General features: G+C 50.4%; 19 non-coding genes across 19 annotated transcripts; 11 read left to right on the forward strand and 8 right to left on the reverse strand.

Annotated features, from left to right (window-relative positions):
• The first annotated feature begins 690 nt into the window (after positions 1–690).
• Positions 691–763, forward strand: TRNAR-CCU (transfer RNA arginine (anticodon CCU)). Its single transcript has one exon. It is a non-coding gene; the product is annotated as a tRNA-Arg (tRNA).
• Positions 764–2,120: 1,357 nt separating this feature from the next.
• Positions 2,121–2,193, forward strand: TRNAR-CCU (transfer RNA arginine (anticodon CCU)). The gene has a single exon. It is a non-coding gene; the product is annotated as a tRNA-Arg (tRNA).
• A 590-nt stretch (positions 2,194–2,783) lies between these two features.
• On the reverse strand, positions 2,784–2,856 carry TRNAA-AGC (transfer RNA alanine (anticodon AGC)). The gene has a single exon. It is a non-coding gene; the product is annotated as a tRNA-Ala (tRNA).
• A 694-nt stretch (positions 2,857–3,550) lies between these two features.
• TRNAR-CCU (transfer RNA arginine (anticodon CCU)) lies at positions 3,551–3,623 on the forward strand. The gene has a single exon. It is a non-coding gene; the product is annotated as a tRNA-Arg (tRNA).
• Positions 3,624–4,213: 590 nt separating this feature from the next.
• TRNAA-AGC (transfer RNA alanine (anticodon AGC)) lies at positions 4,214–4,286 on the reverse strand. Its single transcript has one exon. It is a non-coding gene; the product is annotated as a tRNA-Ala (tRNA).
• Positions 4,287–4,980: 694 nt separating this feature from the next.
• Positions 4,981–5,053, forward strand: TRNAR-UCU (transfer RNA arginine (anticodon UCU)). The gene has a single exon. It is a non-coding gene; the product is annotated as a tRNA-Arg (tRNA).
• Positions 5,054–5,643: 590 nt separating this feature from the next.
• Positions 5,644–5,716, reverse strand: TRNAA-AGC (transfer RNA alanine (anticodon AGC)). The gene has a single exon. It is a non-coding gene; the product is annotated as a tRNA-Ala (tRNA).
• Positions 5,717–6,410: 694 nt separating this feature from the next.
• Positions 6,411–6,483, forward strand: TRNAR-CCU (transfer RNA arginine (anticodon CCU)). Its single transcript has one exon. It is a non-coding gene; the product is annotated as a tRNA-Arg (tRNA).
• Positions 6,484–7,073: 590 nt separating this feature from the next.
• On the reverse strand, positions 7,074–7,146 carry TRNAA-AGC (transfer RNA alanine (anticodon AGC)). Its single transcript has one exon. It is a non-coding gene; the product is annotated as a tRNA-Ala (tRNA).
• Positions 7,147–7,839: 693 nt separating this feature from the next.
• TRNAR-UCU (transfer RNA arginine (anticodon UCU)) lies at positions 7,840–7,912 on the forward strand. Its single transcript has one exon. It is a non-coding gene; the product is annotated as a tRNA-Arg (tRNA).
• A 1,357-nt stretch (positions 7,913–9,269) lies between these two features.
• TRNAR-CCU (transfer RNA arginine (anticodon CCU)) lies at positions 9,270–9,342 on the forward strand. The gene has a single exon. It is a non-coding gene; the product is annotated as a tRNA-Arg (tRNA).
• Positions 9,343–9,932: 590 nt separating this feature from the next.
• TRNAA-AGC (transfer RNA alanine (anticodon AGC)) lies at positions 9,933–10,005 on the reverse strand. The gene has a single exon. It is a non-coding gene; the product is annotated as a tRNA-Ala (tRNA).
• Positions 10,006–10,699: 694 nt separating this feature from the next.
• Positions 10,700–10,772, forward strand: TRNAR-CCU (transfer RNA arginine (anticodon CCU)). Its single transcript has one exon. It is a non-coding gene; the product is annotated as a tRNA-Arg (tRNA).
• A 590-nt stretch (positions 10,773–11,362) lies between these two features.
• Positions 11,363–11,435, reverse strand: TRNAA-AGC (transfer RNA alanine (anticodon AGC)). The gene has a single exon. It is a non-coding gene; the product is annotated as a tRNA-Ala (tRNA).
• Positions 11,436–12,129: 694 nt separating this feature from the next.
• TRNAR-CCU (transfer RNA arginine (anticodon CCU)) lies at positions 12,130–12,202 on the forward strand. The gene has a single exon. It is a non-coding gene; the product is annotated as a tRNA-Arg (tRNA).
• Positions 12,203–12,792: 590 nt separating this feature from the next.
• On the reverse strand, positions 12,793–12,865 carry TRNAA-AGC (transfer RNA alanine (anticodon AGC)). The gene has a single exon. It is a non-coding gene; the product is annotated as a tRNA-Ala (tRNA).
• Positions 12,866–13,559: 694 nt separating this feature from the next.
• TRNAR-CCU (transfer RNA arginine (anticodon CCU)) lies at positions 13,560–13,632 on the forward strand. Its single transcript has one exon. It is a non-coding gene; the product is annotated as a tRNA-Arg (tRNA).
• A 590-nt stretch (positions 13,633–14,222) lies between these two features.
• TRNAA-AGC (transfer RNA alanine (anticodon AGC)) lies at positions 14,223–14,295 on the reverse strand. Its single transcript has one exon. It is a non-coding gene; the product is annotated as a tRNA-Ala (tRNA).
• Positions 14,296–14,988: 693 nt separating this feature from the next.
• Positions 14,989–15,061, forward strand: TRNAR-UCU (transfer RNA arginine (anticodon UCU)). Its single transcript has one exon. It is a non-coding gene; the product is annotated as a tRNA-Arg (tRNA).
• Positions 15,062–15,622: the final 561 nt, after the last annotated feature.

A 15,622-nucleotide genomic window follows, 5' to 3' on the forward strand; every position in this document is an offset into this window, starting at 1 on the left:
CCTCGAAGGCTCTCGATACACTGCTTCAGAGCTGAAGCACAGTCTCCGGCTCACACTTCCTTGGCTGTCCAGGGACCTGTAGTGCATAAAGCCCTTTCTCTTCATCTGCCGCAGAGGAAATCACAATCTCACCCCTTTGCCCAAAACAAAATACCTTCAGTGGAGCTACAAGTAAAGCTGCAGATGGCCATCCATTGCAATGAGGATTGGCCAACCAGGTATTAATAGCAGAGTGACTCCACTCCCACGCCCTTTCACGCTGGACCTGCGCTTGTGATCAAGAGGCTGCACGCCAGTCCCATAGACCCGAGAGCCCAATTGAAAAGGTGCTTGCTTCTCACTTTATTTCTCTCGCTATTTCTTGCTGTTTTAGGCCGCTGACACGCCGCCTGCAGCCAAAGGACCAGCGCTGGAGTGCCCTTTGTCATTTTTACCAGCTGGCCATATTTTACAATCGAGCGTCAGAATACCAAACAGGTAAGAGTTAGGTCTGGGAATTGAGTCCACTTTCCATCGTGTGTCCCATAAAGCGGAAGTGTCCAGCCGAGTGCAAGCAGGTGCCTTTTGCCCGCGTGTGCTGGGACACTGCAGCTTTGGACGTGAGCCAACTTGCCCTTTTCAGTGGGCCAGTACCTGTGACTCCAGTGAGAGAAGAGGAAAAGAAAGAACTTTCCCCTTTTCTGTCGAGTGGCCCCAGTGGCCTAATGGATAAGGCACTGGCCTCCTAAGCCAGGGATTGTGGGTTCGAGCCCCATCTGGGGTGGTTCGTGGCATTTTGTTCACACTTATGCAAAAGGTTTTTGCGGTAGTAGGGGGAGGGCGCAGGCTAGTACTTTGCTGGGCGCTGTGAAGTCCAGAACGTGCTCTGCTGGTAGCAGACTTTAAATGCCGGGAGACTGCAGAGTGTAGCAACCCCTCATGTCAGCGAAGAGACACAGATGAGTGGTAAGAAAGACAGGGAAAATATGCTTTCTGGAATCAGAGCTCCTGCAGACAGGGCTCACTCTTCTGCCAGCTCCGACCTGCTCCGATGAAAACGAAATAAAAGAGCAAAGGCTGCGCACTTTGAACCAATTATTCGAAGCATCGTATTGAAATGAAATAAAAGGTTAACAGCCCTGGGTGGCATCAAAGTGGAATTTCCTGAATATGTCACCAATGCCATGCAATGCGCCTGTTGCACAGTATCACGCCTGTTGCCGGCCCTCGCGCGGATGACTCTTTGGGATAGCAGAAAGTGGACGGAAGACTTTTAGGATGATAGTAAAAAAAACAGAAGCGAGCACATGACTTTATTTGCGACGATTGGTGAGTTTTGAATAAAATAGTGAAAATGAAGAAAAAGTGTCTTGCTGGAGAATGTGGGCATCGATCCCGCTACCTCTCGCATGCTAAGCGAGCGCTCTACCATCTGAGCTAATTCCCCTCCTCCCCGAAGGCTCTCGATACACTGCTTCAGAGCTGAAGCACAGTCTCCGGCTCACACTTGCTTGGCTGTCCAGGGACCTGTAGTGCATAAAGCCCTTTCTCTTCATCTGCCGCAGGGGAAATCACAATCTCACCCCTTTGCCCAAAACAAAATACCTTCAGTGGAGCTACAAGTAAAGCTGCAGATGGCCATCCATTGCAACGAGGATTGGCCAACCAGGTATTAATAGCAGAGTGACTCCACTGCCACGCCCTTTCACGCTGGACCTGCGCTTGTGATCAAGAGGCTGCACGCCAGTCCCATAGACCCGAGAGCCCAATTGAAAAAGTGCTTGCTTCTCACTTTATTTCTCTCGCTATTTCTTGCTGTTTTAGGCCGCTGACACGCCGCCTGCAGCCAAAGGACCAGCGCTGGAGTGCCCTTTGTCATTTTTACCAGCTGGCCATATTTTACAATCGAGCGTCAGAATACCAAACAGGTAAGAGTTAGGTCTGGGAATTGAGTCCACTTTCCATCGTGTGTCCCATAAAGCGGAAGTGTCCAGCCGAGTGCAAGCAGGTGCCTTTTGCCCGCGTGTGCTGGGACACTGCAGCTTTGGACGTGAGCCAACTTGCCCTTTTCAGTGGGCCAGTACCCGTGACTCCAGTGAGAGAAGAGGAAAAGAAAGAACTTTCCCCTTCTCTGTCGAGTGGCCCCAGTGGCCTAATGGATAAGGCACTGGCCTCCTAAGCCAGGGATTGTGGGTTCGAGTCCCATCTGGGGTGGTTCGTGGCATTTTGTTCACACTTATGCAAAAGGTTTTTGCGGTAGTAGGGGGTGGGCGCAGGCTAGTACTTTGCTGGGCGCTGTGAAGTCCAGAACGTGCTCTGCTGGTAGCAGACTTTAAATGCCGGGAGACTGCAGAGTGTAGCAACCCCTCATGTCAGCGAAGAGACACAGATGAGTGGTAAGAAAGACAGGGAAAATATGCTTTCTGGAATCAGAGCTCCTGCAGACAGGGCTCACTCTTCTGCCAGCTCCGACCTGCTCCGATGAAAACGAAATAAAAGAGCAAAGGCTGCGCACTTTGAACCAATTATTCGAAGCATCGTATTGAAATGAAATAAAAGGTCAACAGCCCTGGGTGGCATCAAAGTGGAATTTCCTGAATATGTCACCAATGCCATGCAATGCGCCTGTTGCACAGTATCACGCCTCTTGCCGGCCCTCGCGCGGATGACTCTTTGGGATAGCAGAAAGTGGACGGAAGACTTTTAGGATGATAGTAAAAAAAACAGAAGCGAGCACATGACTTTATTTGCGACGATTGGTGAGTTTTGAATAAAATAGTGAAAATGAAGAAAAAGCGTCTTGCTGGAGAATGCGGGCATCGATCCCGCTACCTCTCGCATGCTAAGCGAGCGCTCTACCATCTGAGCTAATTCCCCTCCTCCTCGAAGGCTCTCGATACACTGCTTCAGAGCTGAAGCACAGTCTCCGGCTCACACTTACTTGGCTGTCCAGGGACCTGTAGTGCATAAAGCCCTTTCTCTTCATCTGCCGCAGAGGAAATCACAATCTCACCCCTTTGCCCAAAACAAAATACCTTCAGTGGAGCTACAAGTAAAGCTGCAGATGGCCATCCATTGCAATGAGGATTGGCCAACCAGGTATTAATAGCAGAGTGACTCCACTCCCACGCCCTTTCACGCTGGACCTGCGCTTGTGATCAAGAGGCTGCACGCCAGTCCCATAGACCCGAGAGCCCAATTGAAAAGGTGCTTGCTTCTCACTTTATTTCTCTCGCTATTTCTTGCTGTTTTAGGCCGCTGACACGCCGCCTGCAGCCAAAGGACCAGCGCTGGAGTGCCCTTTGTCATTTTTACCAGCTGGCCATATTTTACAATCGAGCGTCAGAATACCAAACAGGTAAGAGTTAGGTCTGGGAATTGAGTCCACTTTCCATCGTGTGTCCCATAAAGCGGAAGTGTCCAGCCGAGTGCAAGCAGGTGCCTTTTGCCCGCGTGTGCTGGGACACTGCAGCTTTGGACGTGAGCCAACTTGCCCTTTTCAGTGGGCCAGTACCTGTGACTCCAGTGAGAGAAGAGGAAAAGAAAGAACTTTCCCCTTTTCTGTCGAGTGGCCCCAGTGGCCTAATGGATAAGGCACTGGCCTCCTAAGCCAGGGATTGTGGGTTCGAGCCCCATCTGGGGTGGTTCGTGGCATTTTGTTCACACTTATGCAAAAGGTTTTTGCGGTAGTAGGGGGAGGGCGCAGGCTAGTACTTTGCTGGGCGCTGTGAAGTCCAGAACGTGCTCTGCTGGTAGCAGACTTTAAATGCCGGGAGACTGCAGAGTGTAGCAACCCCTCATGTCAGCGAAGAGACACAGATGAGTGGTAAGAAAGACAGGGAAAATATGCTTTCTGGAATCAGAGCTCCTGCAGACAGGGCTCACTCTTCTGCCAGCTCCGACCTGCTCCGATGAAAACGAAATAAAAGAGCAAAGGCTGCGCACTTTGAACCAATTATTCGAAGCATCGTATTGAAATGAAATAAAAGGTTAACAGCCCTGGGTGGCATCAAAGTGGAATTTCCTGAATATGTCACCAATGCCATGCAATGCGCCTGTTGCACAGTATCACGCCTGTTGCCGGCCCTCGCGCGGATGACTCTTTGGGATAGCAGAAAGTGGACGGAAGACTTTTAGGATGATAGTAAAAAAAACAGAAGCGAGCACATGACTTTATTTGCGACGATTGGCGAGTTTTGAATAAAATAGTGAAAATGAAGAAAAAGCGTCTTGCTGGAGAATGCGGGCATCGATCCCACTACCTCTCGCATGCTAAGCGAGCGCTCTACCATCTGAGCTAATTCCCCTCCTCCTCGAAGGCTCTCGATACACTGCTTCAGAGCTGAAGCACAGTCTCCGGCTCACACTTGCTTGGCTGTCCAGGGACCTGTAGTGCATAAAGCCCTTTCTCTTCATCTGCGGCAGAGGAAATCACAATCTCACCCCTTTGCCCAAAACAAAATACCTTCAGTGGAGCTACAAGTAAAGCTGCAGATGGCCATCCATTGCAATGAGGATTGGCCAACCAGGTATTAATAGCAGAGTGACTCCACTCCCACGCCCTTTCACGCTGGACCTGCGCTTGTGATCAAGAGGCTGCACGCCAGTCCCATAGACCCGAGAGCCCAATTGAAAAGGTGCTTGCTTCTCACTTTATTTCTCTCGCTATTTCTTGCTGTTTTAGTCCGCTGACACGCCGCCTGCAGCCAAAGGACCAGCGCTGGAGTGCCCTTTGTCATTTTTACCAGCTGGCCATATTTTACAATCGAGCGTCAGAATACCAAACAGGTAAGAGTTAGGTCTGGGAATTGAGTCCACTTTCCATCGTGTGTCCCATAAAGCGGAAGTGTCCAGCCGAGTGCAAGCAGGTGCCTTTTGCCCGCGTGTGCTGGGACACTGCAGCTTTGGACGTGAGCCAACTTGCCCTTTTCAGTGGGCCAGTACCCGTGACTCCAGTGAGAGAAGAGGAAAAGAAAGAACTTTCCCCTTCTCTGTTGAGTGGCCCCAGTGGCCTAATGGATAAGGCACTGGCCTTCTAAGCCAGGGATTGTGGGTTCGAGTCCCATCTGGGGTGGTTCGTGGCATTTTGTTCACACTTATGCAAAAGGTTTTTGCGGTAGTAGGGGGTGGGCGCAGGCTAGTACTTTGCTGGGCGCTGTGAAGTCCAGAACGTGCTCTGCTGGTAGCAGACTTTAAATGCCGGGAGACTGCAGAGTGTAGCAACCCCTCATGTCAGCGAAGAGACACAGATGAGTGGTAAGAAAGACAGGGAAAATATGCTTTCTGGAATCAGAGCTCCTGCAGACAGGGCTCACTCTTCTGCCAGCTCCGACCTGCTCCGATGAAAACGAAATAAAAGAGCAAAGGCTGCGCACTTTGAACCAATTATTCGAAGCATCGTATTGAACTGAAATAAAAGGTCAACAGCCCTGGGTGGCATCAAAGTGGAATTTCCTGAATATGTCACCAATGCCATGCAATGCGCCTGTTGCACAGTATCACGCCTGTTGCCGGCCCTCGCGCGGATGACTCTTTGGGATAGCAGAAAGTGGACGGAAGACTTTTAGGATGATAGTAAAAAAAACAGAAGCGAGCACATGACTTTATTTGCGACGATTGGTGAGTTTTGAATAAAATAGTGAAAATGAAGAAAAAGTGTCTTGCTGGAGAATGCGGGCATCGATCCCGCTACCTCTCGCATGCTAAGCGAGCGCTCTACCATCTGAGCTAATTCCCCTCCTCCTCGAAGGCTCTCGATACACTGCTTCAGAGCTGAAGCACAGTCTCCGGCTCACACTTGCTTGGCTGTCCAGGGACCTGTAGTGCATAAAGCCCTTTCTCTTCATCTGCCGCAGAGGAAATCACAATCTCACCCCTTTGCCCAAAACAAAATACCTTCAGTGGAGCTACAAGTAAAGCTGCAGATGGCCATCCATTGCAATGAGGATTGGCCAACCAGGTATTAATAGCAGAGTGACTCCACTCCCACGCCCTTTCACGCTGGACCTGCGCTTGTGATCAAGAGGCTGCACGCCAGTCCCATAGACCCGAGAGCCCAATTGAAAAGGTGCTTGCTTCTCACTTTATTTCTCTCGCTATTTCTTGCTGTTTTAGGCCGCTGACACGCCGCCTGCAGCCAAAGGACCAGCGCTGGAGTGCCCTTTGTCATTTTTACCAGCTGGCCATATTTTACAATCGAGCGTCAGAATACCAAACAGGTAAGAGTTAGGTCTGGGAATTGAGTCCACTTTCCATCGTGTGTCCCATAAAGCGGAAGTGTCCAGCCGAGTGCAAGCAGGTGCCTTTTGCCCGCGTGTGCTGGGACACTGCAGCTTTGGACGTGAGCCAACTTGCCCTTTTCAGTGGGTCAGTACCTGTGACTCCAGTGAGAGAAGAGGAAAAGAAAGAACTTTCCCCTTTTCTGTCGAGTGTCCCCAGTGGCCTAATGGATAAGGCACTGGCCTCCTAAGCCAGGGATTGTGGGTTCGAGCCCCATCTGGGGTGGTTCGTGGCATTTTGTTCACACTTATGCAAAAGGTTTTTGCGGTAGTAGGGGGAGGGCGCAGGCTAGTACTTTGCTGGGCGCTGTGAAGTCCAGAACGTGCTCTGCTGGTAGCAGACTTTAAATGCCGGGAGACTGCAGAGTGTAGCAACCCCTCATGTCAGCGAAGAGACACAGATGAGTGGTAAGAAAGACAGGGAAAATATGCTTTCTGGAATCAGAGCTCCTGCAGACAGGGCTCACTCTTCTGCCAGCTCCGACCTGCTCCGATGAAAACGAAATAAAAGAGCAAAGGCTGCGCACTTTGAACCAATTATTCTAAGCATCGTATTGAAATGAAATAAAAGGTTAACAGCCCTGGGTGGCATCAAAGTGGAATTTCCTGAATATGTCACCAATGCCATGCAATGCGCCTGTTGCACAGTATCACGCCTGTTGCCGGCCCTCGCGCGGATGACTCTTTGGGATAGCAGAAAGTGGACGGAAGACTTTTAGGATGATAGTAAAAAAAACAGAAGCGAGCACATGACTTTATTTGCGACGATTGGCGAGTTTTGAATAAAATAGTGAAAATGAAGAAAAAGCGTCTTGCTGGAGAATGCGGGCATCGATCCCGCTACCTCTCGCATGCTAAGCGAGCGCTCTACCATCTGAGCTAATTCCCCTCCTCCTCGAAGGCTCTCGATACACTGCTTCAGAGCTGAAGCACAGTCTCCGCTCACACTTGCTTGGCTGTCCAGGGACCTGTAGTGCATAAAGCCCTTTCTCTTCATCTGCCGCAGGGGAAATCACAATCTCACCCCTTTGCCCAAAACAAAATACCTTCAGTGGAGCTACAAGTAAAGCTGCAGATGGCCATCCATTGCAACGAGGATTGGCCAACCAGGTATTAATAGCAGAGTGACTCCACTGCCACGCCCTTTCACGCTGGACCTGCGCTTGTGATCAAGAGGCTGCACGCCAGTCCCATAGACCCGAGAGCCCAATTGAAAAGGTGCTTGCTTCTCACTTTATTTCTCTCGCTATTTCTTGCTGTTTTAGGCCGCTGACACGCCGCCTGCAGCCAAAGGACCAGCGCTGGAGTGCCCTTTGTCATTTTTACCAGCTGGCCATATTTTACAATCGAGCGTCAGAATACCAAACAGGTAAGAGTTAGGTCTGGGAATTGAGTCCACTTTCCATCGTGTGTCCCATAAAGCGGAAGTGTCCAGCCGAGTGCAAGCAGGTGCCTTTTGCCCGCGTGTGCTGGGACACTGCAGCTTTGGACGTGAGCCAACTTGCCCTTTTCAGTGGGCCAGTACCCGTGACTCCAGTGAGAGAAGAGGAAAAGAAAGAACTTTCCCCTTCTCTGTTGAGTGGCCCCAGTGGCCTAATGGATAAGGCACTGGCCTTCTAAGCCAGGGATTGTGGGTTCGAGTCCCATCTGGGGTGGTTCGTGGCATTTTGTTCACACTTATGCAAAAGGTTTTTGCGGTAGTAGGGGGTGGGCGCAGGCTAGTACTTTGCTGGGCGCTGTGAAGTCCAGAACGTGCTCTGCTGGTAGCAGACTTTAAATGCCGGGAGACTGCAGAGTGTAGCAACCCCTCATGTCAGCGAAGAGACACAGATGAGTGGTAAGAAAGACAGGGAAAATATGCTTTCTGGAATCAGAGCTCCTGCAGACAGGGCTCACTCTTCTGCCAGCTCCGACCTGCTCCGATGAAAACGAAATAAAAGAGCAAAGGCTGCGCACTTTGAACCAATTATTCGAAGCATCGTATTGAAATGAAATAAAAGGTTAACAGCCCTGGGTGGCATCGAAGTGGAATTTCCTGAATATGTCACCAATGCCATGCAATGCGCCTGTTGCACAGTATCACGCCTGTTGCCGGCCCTCGCGCGGATGACTCTTTGGGATAGCAGAAAGTGGACGGAAGACTTTTAGGATGATAGTAAAAAAAACAGAAGCGAGCACATGACTTTATTTGCGACGATTGGTGAGTTTTGAATAAAATAGTGAAAATGAAGAAAAAGTGTCTTGCTGGAGAATGTGGGCATCGATCCCGCTACCTCTCGCATGCTAAGCGAGCGCTCTACCATCTGAGCTAATTCCCCTCCTCCCCGAAGGCTCTCGATACACTGCTTCAGAGCTGAAGCACAGTCTCCGGCTCACACTTGCTTGGCTGTCCAGGGACCTGTAGTGCATAAAGCCCTTTCTCTTCATCTGCCGCAGGGGAAATCACAATCTCACCCCTTTGCCCAAAACAAAATACCTTCAGTGGAGCTACAAGTAAAGCTGCAGATGGCCATCCATTGCAACGAGGATTGGCCAACCAGGTATTAATAGCAGAGTGACTCCACTGCCACGCCCTTTCACGCTGGACCTGCGCTTGTGATCAAGAGGCTGCACGCCAGTCCCATAGACCCGAGAGCCCAATTGAAAAAGTGCTTGCTTCTCACTTTATTTCTCTCGCTATTTCTTGCTGTTTTAGGCCGCTGACACGCCGCCTGCAGCCAAAGGACCAGCGCTGGAGTGCCCTTTGTCATTTTTACCAGCTGGCCATATTTTACAATCGAGCGTCAGAATACCAAACAGGTAAGAGTTAGGTCTGGGAATTGAGTCCACTTTCCATCGTGTGTCCCATAAAGCGGAAGTGTCCAGCCGAGTGCAAGCAGGTGCCTTTTGCCCGCGTGTGCTGGGACACTGCAGCTTTGGACGTGAGCCAACTTGCCCTTTTCAGTGGGCCAGTACCCGTGACTCCAGTGAGAGAAGAGGAAAAGAAAGAACTTTCCCCTTCTCTGTCGAGTGGCCCCAGTGGCCTAATGGATAAGGCACTGGCCTCCTAAGCCAGGGATTGTGGGTTCGAGTCCCATCTGGGGTGGTTCGTGGCATTTTGTTCACACTTATGCAAAAGGTTTTTGCGGTAGTAGGGGGTGGGCGCAGGCTAGTACTTTGCTGGGCGCTGTGAAGTCCAGAACGTGCTCTGCTGGTAGCAGACTTTAAATGCCGGGAGACTGCAGAGTGTAGCAACCCCTCATGTCAGCGAAGAGACACAGATGAGTGGTAAGAAAGACAGGGAAAATATGCTTTCTGGAATCAGAGCTCCTGCAGACAGGGCTCACTCTTCTGCCAGCTCCGACCTGCTCCGATGAAAACGAAATAAAAGAGCAAAGGCTGCGCACTTTGAACCAATTATTCGAAGCATCGTATTGAAATGAAATAAAAGGTCAACAGCCCTGGGTGGCATCAAAGTGGAATTTCCTGAATATGTCACCAATGCCATGCAATGCGCCTGTTGCACAGTATCACGCCTCTTGCCGGCCCTCGCGCGGATGACTCTTTGGGATAGCAGAAAGTGGACGGAAGACTTTTAGGATGATAGTAAAAAAAACAGAAGCGAGCACATGACTTTATTTGCGACGATTGGTGAGTTTTGAATAAAATAGTGAAAATGAAGAAAAAGCGTCTTGCTGGAGAATGCGGGCATCGATCCCGCTACCTCTCGCATGCTAAGCGAGCGCTCTACCATCTGAGCTAATTCCCCTCCTCCTCGAAGGCTCTCGATACACTGCTTCAGAGCTGAAGCACAGTCTCCGGCTCACACTTCCTTGGCTGTCCAGGGACCTGTAGTGCATAAAGCCCTTTCTCTTCATCTGCCGCAGAGGAAATCACAATCTCACCCCTTTGCCCAAAACAAAATACCTTCAGTGGAGCTACAAGTAAAGCTGCAGATGGCCATCCATTGCAATGAGGATTGGCCAACCAGGTATTAATAGCAGAGTGACTCCACTCCCACGCCCTTTCACGCTGGACCTGCGCTTGTGATCAAGAGGCTGCACGCCAGTCCCATAGACCCGAGAGCCCAATTGAAAAGGTGCTTGCTTCTCACTTTATTTCTCTCGCTATTTCTTGCTGTTTTAGGCCGCTGACACGCCGCCTGCAGCCAAAGGACCAGCGCTGGAGTGCCCTTTGTCATTTTTACCAGCTGGCCATATTTTACAATCGAGCGTCAGAATACCAAACAGGTAAGAGTTAGGTCTCGGAATTGAGTCCACTTTCCATCGTGTGTCCCATAAAGCGGAAGTGTCCAGCCGAGTGCAAGCAGGTGCCTTTTGCCCGCGTGTGCTGGGACACTGCAGCTTTGGACGTGAGCCAACTTGCCCTTTTCAGTGGGCCAGTACCCGTGACTCCAGTGAGAGAAGAGGAAAAGAAAGAACTTTCCCCTTCTCTGTCGAGTGGCCCCAGTGGCCTAATGGATAAGGCACTGGCCTCCTAAGCCAGGGATTGTGGGTTCGAGCCCCATCTGGGGTGGTTCGTGGCATTTTGTTCACACTTATGCAAAAGGTTTTTGCGGTAGTAGGGGGAGGGCGCAGGCTAGTACTTTGCTGGGCGCTGTGAAGTCCAGAACGTGCTCTGCTGGTAGCAGACTTTAAATGCCGGGAGACTGCAGAGTGTAGCAACCCCTCATGTCAGCGAAGAGACACAGATGAGTGGTAAGAAAGACAGGGAAAATATGCTTTCTGGAATCAGAGCTCCTGCAGACAGGGCTCACTCTTCTGCCAGCTCCGACCTGCTCCGATGAAAACGAAATAAAAGAGCAAAGGCTGCGCACTTTGAACCAATTATTCGAAGCATCGTATTGAAATGAAATAAAAGGTTAACAGCCCTGGGTGGCATCAAAGTGGAATTTCCTGAATATGTCACCAATGCCATGCAATGCGCCTGTTGCACAGTATCACGCCTCTTGCCGGCCCTCGCGCGGATGACTCTTTGGGATAGCAGAAAGTGGACGGAAGACTTTTAGGATGATAGTAAAAAAAACAGAAGCGAGCACATGACTTTATTTGCGACGATTGGTGAGTTTTGAATAAAATAGTGAAAATGAAGAAAAAGCGTCTTGCTGGAGAATGCGGGCATCGATCCCACTACCTCTCGCATGCTAAGCGAGCGCTCTACCATCTGAGCTAATTCCCCTCCTCCTCGAAGGCTCTCGATACACTGCTTCAGAGCTGAAGCACAGTCTCCGGCTCACACTTGCTTGGCTGTCCAGGGACCTGTAGTGCATAAAGCCCTTTCTCTTCATCTGCCGCAGGGGAAATCACAATCTCACCCCTTTGCCCAAAACAAAATACCTTCAGTGGAGCTACAAGTAAAGCTGCAGATGGCCATCCATTGCAACGAGGATTGGCCAACCAGGTATTAATAGCAGAGTGACTCCACTGCCACGCCCTTTCACGCTGGACCTGTGCTTGTGATCAAGAGGCTGCACGCCAGTCCCATAGACCCGAGAGCCCAATTGAAAAGGTGCTTGCTTCTCACTTTATTTCTCTCGCTATTTCTTGCTGTTTTAGGCCGCTGACACGCCGCCTGCAGCCAAAGGACCAGCGCTGGAGTGCCCTTTGTCATTTTTACCAGCTGGCCATATTTTACAATCGAGCGTCAGAATACCAAACAGGTAAGAGTTAGGTCTGGGAATTGAGTCCACTTTCCATCGTGTGTCCCATAAAGCGGAAGTGTCCAGCCGAGTGCAAGCAGGTGCCTTTTTCCCGCGTGTGCTGGGACACTGCAGCTTTGGACGTGAGCCAACTTGCCCTTTTCAGTGGGCCAGTACCCGTGACTCCAGTGAGAGAAGAGGAAAAGAAAGAACTTTCCCCTTCTCTGTCGAGTGGCCCCAGTGGCCTAATGGATAAGGCACTGGCCTCCTAAGCCAGGGATTGTGGGTTCGAGTCCCATCTGGGGTGGTTCGTGGCATTTTGTTCACACTTATGCAAAAGGTTTTTGCGGTAGTAGGGGGTGGGCGCAGGCTAGTACTTTGCTGGGCGCTGTGAAGTCCAGAACGTGCTCTGCTGGTAGCAGACTTTAAATGCCGGGAGACTGCAGAGTGTAGCAACCCCTCATGTCAGCGAAGAGACACAGATGAGTGGTAAGAAAGACAGGGAAAATATGCTTTCTGGAATCAGAGCTCCTGCAGACAGGGCTCACTCTTCTGCCAGCTCCGACCTGCTCCGATGAAAACGAAATAAAAGAGCAAAGGCTGCGCACTTTGAACCAATTATTCGAAGCATCGTATTGAAATGAAATAAAAGGTTAACAGCCCTGGGTGGCATCAAAGTGGAATTTCCTGAATATGTCACCAATGCCATGCAATGCGCCTGTTGCACAGTATCACGCCTCTTGCCGGCCCTCGCGCGGATGACTCTTTGGGATAGCAGAAAGTGGACGGAAGACTTTTAGGATGATAGTAAAAAAAACAGAAGCGAGCACATGACTTTATTTGCGACGATTGGCGAGTTTTGAATAAAATAGTGAAAATGAAGAAAAAGCGTCTTGCTGGAGAATGCGGGCATCGATCCCACTACCTCTCGCATGCTAAGCGAGCGCTCTACCATCTGAGCTAATTCCCCTCCTCCTCGAAGGCTCTCGATACACTGCTTCAGAGCTGAAGCACAGTCTCCGGCTCACACTTGCTTGGCTGTCCAGGGACCTGTAGTGCATAAAGCCCTTTCTCTTCATCTGCCGCAGGGGAAATCACAATCTCACCCCTTTGCCCAAAACAAAATACCTTCAGTGGAGCTACAAGTAAAGCTGCAGATGGCCATCCATTGCAACGAGGATTGGCCAACCAGGTATTAATAGCAGAGTGACTCCACTGCCACGCCCTTTCACGCTGGACCTGCGCTTGTGATCAAGAGGCTGCACGCCAGTCCCATAGACCCGAGAGCCCAATTGAAAAAGTGCTTGCTTCTCACTTTATTTCTCTCGCTATTTCTTGCTGTTTTAGGCCGCTGACACGCCGCCTGCAGCCAAAGGACCAGCGCTGGAGTGCCCTTTGTCATTTTTACCAGCTGGCCATATTTTACAATCGAGCGTCAGAATACCAAACAGGTAAGAGTTAGGTCTGGGAATTGAGTCCACTTTCCATCGTGTGTCCCATAAAGCGGAAGTGTCCAGCCGAGTGCAAGCAGGTGCCTTTTGCCCGCGTGTGCTGGGACACTGCAGCTTTGGACGTGAGCCAACTTGCCCTTTTCAGTGGGCCAGTACCCGTGACTCCAGTGAGAGAAGAGGAAAAGAAAGAACTTTCCCCTTCTCTGTCGAGTGGCCCCAGTGGCCTAATGGATAAGGCACTGGCCTCCTAAGCCAGGGATTGTGGGTTCGAGTCCCATCTGGGGTGGTTCGTGGCATTTTGTTCACACTTATGCAAAAGGTTTTTGCGGTAGTAGGGGGTGGGCGCAGGCTAGTACTTTGCTGGGCGCTGTGAAGTCCAGAACGTGCTCTGCTGGTAGCAGACTTTAAATGCCGGGAGACTGCAGAGTGTAGCAACCCCTCATGTCAGCGAAGAGACACAGATGAGTGGTAAGAAAGACAGGGAAAATATGCTTTCTGGAATCAGAGCTCCTGCAGACAGGGCTCACTCTTCTGCCAGCTCCGACCTGCTCCGATGAAAACGAAATAAAAGAGCAAAGGCTGCGCACTTTGAACCAATTATTCGAAGCATCGTATTGAAATGAAATAAAAGGTTAACAGCCCTGGGTGGCATCAAAGTGGAATTTCCTGAATATTTCACCAATGCCATGCAATGCGTCTGTTGCACAGTATCACGCCTGTTGCCGGCCCTCGCGCGGATGACTCTTTGGGATAGCAGAAAGTGGACGGAAGACTTTTAGGATGATAGTAAAAAAAACAGAAGCGAGCACATGACTTTATTTGCGACGATTGGCGAGTTTTGAATAAAATAGTGAAAATGAAGAAAAAGCGTCTTGCTGGAGAATGCGGGCATCGATCCCGCTACCTCTCGCATGCTAAGCGAGCGCTCTACCATCTGAGCTAATTCCCCTCCTCCTCGAAGGCTCTCGATACACTGCTTCAGAGCTGAAGCACAGTCTCCGCTCACACTTGCTTGGCTGTCCAGGGACCTGTAGTGCATAAAGCCCTTTCTCTTCATCTGCCGCAGGGGAAATCACAATCTCACCCCTTTGCCCAAAACAAAATACCTTCAGTGGAGCTACAAGTAAAGCTGCAGATGGCCATCCATTGCAACGAGGATTGGCCAACCAGGTATTAATAGCAGAGTGACTCCACTGCCACGCCCTTTCACGCTGGACCTGCGCTTGTGATCAAGAGGCTGCACGCCAGTCCCATAGACCCGAGAGCCCAATTGAAAAGGTGCTTGCTTCTCACTTTATTTCTCTCGCTATTTCTTGCTGTTTTAGGCCGCTGACACGCCGCCTGCAGCCAAAGGACCAGCGCTGGAGTGCCCTTTGTCATTTTTACCAGCTGGCCATATTTTACAATCGAGCGTCAGAATACCAAACAGGTAAGAGTTAGGTCTGGGAATTGAGTCCACTTTCCATCGTGTGTCCCATAAAGCGGAAGTGTCCAGCCGAGTGCAAGCAGGTGCCTTTTGCCCGCGTGTGCTGGGACACTGCAGCTTTGGACGTGAGCCAACTTGCCCTTTTCAGTGGGCCAGTACCCGTGACTCCAGTGAGAGAAGAGGAAAAGAAAGAACTTTCCCCTTCTCTGTTGAGTGGCCCCAGTGGCCTAATGGATAAGGCACTGGCCTTCTAAGCCAGGGATTGTGGGTTCGAGTCCCATCTGGGGTGGTTCGTGGCATTTTGTTCACACTTATGCAAAAGGTTTTTGCGGTAGTAGGGGGTGGGCGCAGGCTAGTACTTTGCTGGGCGCTGTGAAGTCCAGAACGTGCTCTGCTGGTAGCAGACTTTAAATGCCGGGAGACTGCAGAGTGTAGCAACCCCTCATGTCAGCGAAGAGACACAGATGAGTGGTAAGAAAGACAGGGAAAATATGCTTTCTGGAATCAGAGCTCCTGCAGACAGGGCTCACTCTTCTGCCAGCTCCGACCTGCTCCGATGAAAACGAAATAAAAGAGCAAAGGCTGCGCACTTTGAACCAATTATTCGAAGCATCGTATTGAAATGAAATAAAAGGTTAACAGCCCTGGGTGGCATCAAAGTGGAATTTCCTGAATATGTCACCAATGCCATGCAATGCGCCTGTTGCACAGTATCACGCCTCTTGCCGGCCCTCGCGCGGATGACTCTTTGGGATAGCAGAAAGTGGACGGAAGACTTTTAGGATGATAGTAAAAAAAACAGAAGCGAGCACATGACTTTATTTGCGACGATTGGTGAGTTTTGAATAAA

Source organism: Ambystoma mexicanum, chromosome 5q, assembly GCF_040938575.1.
Source record: "Ambystoma mexicanum isolate Mex_15411 chromosome 5q, UKY_AmexF1_1, whole genome shotgun sequence".
Classification (NCBI taxonomy): Eukaryota; Metazoa; Chordata; class Amphibia; order Caudata; family Ambystomatidae; genus Ambystoma; species Ambystoma mexicanum.